Source organism: Helianthus annuus, chromosome 11 (assembly GCF_002127325.2).
Source record: "Helianthus annuus cultivar XRQ/B chromosome 11, HanXRQr2.0-SUNRISE, whole genome shotgun sequence".
Lineage (NCBI taxonomy): Eukaryota > Viridiplantae > Streptophyta > Magnoliopsida > Asterales > Asteraceae > Helianthus > Helianthus annuus.
The window spans coordinates 75,971,577-75,976,986 of record NC_035443.2 but is presented as its reverse complement, the minus strand read 5'-3'; the positions used below and the strand labels follow the sequence as shown (position 1 = coordinate 75,976,986).

Sequence of the window (5,410 nt, the reverse complement as noted above, 5' to 3'; positions counted from 1 at the left end):
CTGTTAGTAATCTTATTTAAAAAAAATTATTTACTTTAAATCTGTAAAAAAAGTGTTAGTAATCTCAGTTATGATATTTCACACCATTATCATTTAATTATATCACTTTTCATTGCCATCACCTACATCTTTACTGATCTTTATCATTTAATTATATAACTTTCAATGCCATTCAAGCATGACATTGTATTTCATTTGACAGACTACATGGGCAAAATAGAAGACACCATACCAGGTACCACTAAAAAGGGGAAGCAGTATTTGCGTGTAAAATTAACAGATATCAGGTACTATTAGATAACAACTACTTCATACATTAACTTTAATTAGAAAATAACAAGAAAATCAATACGCTGGTTCAACCATTGATGTCACCCTATGGGAAGAGGTTCTACCACGCTTTGATAGGCAGGCAATGTTAAGTGCAGAAGAACTAGTTGTCGCTGCGTTCACATCGTTGAAGGTCACCATCTTCAAAGGCCACACGTCAGAAAAACTACAACTGTCATCAACCCCAGCAACACACATTTACTTCAACCCTGCTGTAGAGAGCGTCATAGAAACTAGAAACAGGTAAAGAAGAAAACTCTTTATCTTACTCAATTATAAGATTTCTTTCTAATCTAACAAACAACTTTACTTCTATAGGTTCAAAGATGGAACACAACTTCTACTGATAGCAACCCCTGGCCACGAATCACAAGAACGCCATCTTCGCGTATAAGACAGAAACAAAAGAACGATTTCGGAACTCTTAGGACACCAAAAAGAAAACCAGGTACTCAAATGGTCTTCTTATGAAAGTCACGACTTACTTATATTATTCATTAAAATAATGTCATGATCTAATAACTTTGTGATATAGGGGCAAACATTCAGTTGCAAAGCATCAATCACAGCTTACATCAAAGGCCGGCCATGGTACTACACAATGTGCCCACAATGCCCAAGAAAAATAATCCAAACAAAAAGAGGCTGGTCGTGTGGTAGCCACCAAAACCTACCGAAACCAAAATTCATGTAAGACTAAAAAAATATACAACACAAAAAACAAAAACAAGAAATCATATATCCTAATTAATAATTAATTACAGGTACTGCGTGTCCGCAACAATCACAGACAACACAACTCCTACCATGGCAACCTTTTTTGACGAGGCAATCGGCATCCAATGCAGAGACATGATCTTGCAGCATGGCTTCGCAGACCGTTATGAAACACTAGAACCCCTATTTCAAGCCATTGGAAAAGAGGTCACAATGCAAGTTCAATATGCCCGTTCATCAACTGCCAACTCAAGTCTTCTCTCCGTCAACAAAGTCTTCAATAACACGCTAAACATCACAGCCACACCGCCTTGCCTACCCAACAAACAGCACCTGCTTCAAACAAAAAGTTGGCCCTAGAATCAAATGAAAACAGACCTTCAGCTAAACGTCAATTATATCAATGAGGTATCCCATCCTATACCAACTATTAACTTAAACCCACTTTTAACAAAGACATCATTACTAATGAACTTAAACAACACATACAAAAGGTGTAAGCGACACCAAGAAACTCAGGTTCCCGGAATAGATCTCTAACAAATACCAGCCCAGCAAAAAGAACGTAACCAAATGCATCAGAATGCACTACATTTTGAACATCTAAAATAACTAAAGTAGTTATTGTAAATAAACTTACGATATGTTATGCAAAACCATGGGCTGCTTTTTATATGTATTAATCACATTTTGTAACCAAACCTTACAATCTATTCTATGAAAACCAGGTTACACCTTTGATCCTCAACTAATTTACTGTCGCGAAGCACAGGTCAAATCATCTACTATATATAGTTTACGAATGACGATTAATAGTAACTTTATTTTTAAATTAATATATAGTTTTTTTATTATTTTTTATTTAATATATTCTAATAGTTTATTATTATATTTACTTTTAATAACATTTTTTTCTTTTCTAAAACCATAAATTTCCTTTACCATTTTTTCAATAATTCTTTTTAGAACATATATTAATTTATCAAATAATTTGATACTTTTTTAATAATTTACGTTTATAATTTTTTTTCTAAAACTTAAGTGCGTAGTTGTCGTTAATTTCCGTTATAAGTTTTGTTAAAAACGAAGTTATACTCAACATAAAGTATTTATTTGATATCATAAAACGTTAAAATAATACACTAAACCGTTCTAATGTTTGGCTTTTTAAACAACATGTTTTATTTTTAAATCACGTGTTTACATTATCATTTGTTCGGTTTCACAGCAACGCACGACGTAAAAATACTAGTTTAAGTTAAATTCAAATGAAATGACGACAATAAACTATTTCATTAAGTCTTAATTTGTAGTTGCGCGTAAACATCTACAACTTTATATGTACCATTAAATTGGAAAAACTTTTTAGATTTAAAAAAAAAATGTAGAAAACAAAATGCATAAATAACGTTTGTTGGGTTAAACCAGACACACGTGCAAGTTTCTTAGTTTCGTCTATTGAGCACTATTTATCGTTTTACTACTCACTCGCCACCATTGCTATACATTGCCTTTTACATTTGAACTATTATTGTGCATGGAGATACATTTTGTACATTCTTCACACAACTTATACTAATGCAAAATTAGGTTTTTGCGACTGCATTTACGGTCGCAAAACGTCGCAACTGCCCCATTGTGACTATTTTGCGACCAAACATGCAGTCGGAAAAACGTGTCGCAATTTCCCTATTACGTCCAATTTGCAAGTGCTACTAATTTTTTGCGACTAGCTTTTGCGAGCAAAAAAAGGGCCACAAATTTTGCGACTGCTTCTGGTTTTTGTAGTTTTGTTGTGACTATTTTGCACCCGCTTGCGTTTACAATTTTGCGACCGTTTAGCAATCGCAATTGCAACCGTTTTGCGACCGATAATTTCATGACTGTTAACGCACGCAAAATTTATTTATTATGTTTCTTTTCTTTTTTAGTTATTTTCTATTTTAAACGTGCTAGATCATATACTCTTTTTTTAAATTTAAGCATTTATCAAATTTTAAAATGGTATAAAACAATTAATTAAATCATCCCAAATTATCCTAACATTATACTTATGGAAAATAAAGTGGCTATTACCTAACTCAATGATTAAATGTTGGAAGACCTAACTTTTAACATTGGTTCAATGCGTGCCATCCTATCAAGCATGTCTCTTTCTTCGCCTTATTATGCATAGTCTCTTTTTTCGCCTTTCCTATAAAAATCAATGCATGGAGTTAAGGTTCAAATATATTTAGTAGATGTTTGGATGTAATAAATAAATTTTTAAAATATTTGAGCTCCGAAATACCCTGCTGGTTGTGGTGGTATTTCCGTGAACATGTCCATCCTTATCTTTGAGAAATCCTTGGATGCACGAAGTGAAAGTTGCTTCCAGAATAAATGAACTTTGATACTCAATTGATTAGGATTAATCCTTTTGACAGAACGGATCAAAAGAGTATCACTAACCGGTGCTTGTTTCGGCTCCTCTGTTGGTGCTGTTGATGGTGTGGCGTCTGCACCGGTTGGTCTTTCATATAGTTCAAAGGATGTCGTTGGTTTAGGTAACGGGATTTGTGGCGGGCTTGGTACCATTACCTGGTTTGGTGGTGATGTTTGTAGCAGTGTTGGTGGGGGCGCATGTGAGTTTTTTGGGTCTTTTATGGTGACGGCTGTTGCGGGTAGCGGTCGAACGGGAAGCGGAGGTGGAGGTTCTAGGCCGAGTAAAGCGCAAAAAGCAGACGTTGTTGTTGCGCGAGAAAACACCACATGGCGTCAAGCATCGACATGGTGGTGTGAGGCTTGTTGGACGGCAATAGCTTGTTGTTGGGTCATTAGCCGGTTGACTATATGTCGACTAAGGTCGTGACGCCTTCTTCGAAGCTCGTACGGGGAGGCATGATGATCGAGAATGAAAGCACCAAATGATGGGGTTCGATTCGAGATGAACCAATCTCCTAAGATAGAGACCCTTTTGAGCGGGTTAGACTCCAAGAATACAAGATGAAGAAGAGATAATGTTTTACTTCGATTTTCTGTTTTCACTCCTTCCTAATTCAACTAGCTTAAATACACTAAAAAGTAAACAATAAACTAGAACATGGACGCAATCGTACGGTTAGGGGATGTGTGATGGTGATTGATCGAGAAACAAACAGACGGAGAAGCCATCACGTAACGTTGCGTGTGACGGTGATTCTTGTCAAAGATGCGGATCTTGCCGGAGAATAGAATGCGGGGTACGATGACGATGAGATTGTGGACGATAAAACTTACCGGACCGCGAAACTGACCGTTGAAAGCTGCACTGGATGAGTGACGAACCACCGGATTTGTGTTTTTCCGCGATATGATCGGAATTTTGTGAATTGATGGACGAATTAGCGCTTTATAACAGAAGTGGTGAAATTTTGGGATCTAGGGTTTTCATTTTCAGTTTGGAAAAATGGTTTGTAAGTTAAAAAAATGGTGATGTACGTGGTTTTGTTTTGTAGTCAGTGTGTTGCTTTGCTTGTTTAAAAAAATGGTGATGTAACTTTAAAATTGCTTTCTTTGCGACCGATTTAAAAGTCGCAAGTTTCGCTTTTGTTGTTTTCTTTTATTTGAACCGCTTTAAACTGGCGGAACTTTCGTTTTTTATATATAGTTTTAAACGGACGCAACTTTTGTTTTTTTCTTGTAATTGTGTCTGATTTAGACAGTCGCAACTTTTTTCTTTTTTATATATTTCTGGTATTTGCGACCGTGTTTTTCGACCACTATTTAACTTATTTGCAACTGAAAAATGCGGTCACAAAATTTTGTGACCGTTTTGCAACCGATTCTCAATTGGTCTTTAATTTTGCGGTCATTTTGATTTCGGTCGCAAATTGGTCGCTAATTTTGTGACCACCTTTTGTTGGTCGCAATTTTTGTCACAATTGCCCACTTTTCTAGTAGCGTTATTAGAATACAAAATGGCCCATTATGCTCAACAACCCACCAGCGTAATCAAACTTTAGAACAAGCCATGGGTAATCGACTAAAGAATGAAAAAGAAAACACTCATTCATTTACGTTCTCATTCAAGTTCATTTAGGAAATTAATGAACAAACATAAACGAACATCAACATATTGATTTTCTTAATGATGCACATGAATAAGAATCTCCGTTTGTTTATGTGTTGGTGTGTTAGGTTGTTTAATCAAAGTTAAAAGAACGAATTCAAACAAGCTTCGTTCGTCTTGTTCGCTTCTAAAGTGAATAGAGGTCTGTCTATCAAAGAATATAATCTTGCTTGAAAATGTAAAAATGATGTTTTCTTACTCCATGTAAAAATGCACCATTCAGGCATTCAATATATAAGAAGTCGGAAGTGTTAGGCAAAAAGCATGGAATCA

The 5,410-nt window shown here is 35.5% G+C and overlaps 1 long non-coding RNA gene across 1 annotated transcript; it reads right to left on the bottom strand.

Moving 5' to 3' along the window:
- Nucleotides 1–858: 858 nt before the first annotated feature.
- On the bottom strand, nt 859–4,503 carry LOC110880333. The gene is made up of 3 exons (XR_002559352.2): nt 3,338–4,503; nt 3,124–3,241; nt 859–1,380 (listed from the first exon to the last, which is right to left on the bottom strand). It is a non-coding gene; the product is annotated as an uncharacterized LOC110880333 (long non-coding RNA).
- Nucleotides 4,504–5,410: the final 907 nt, after the last annotated feature.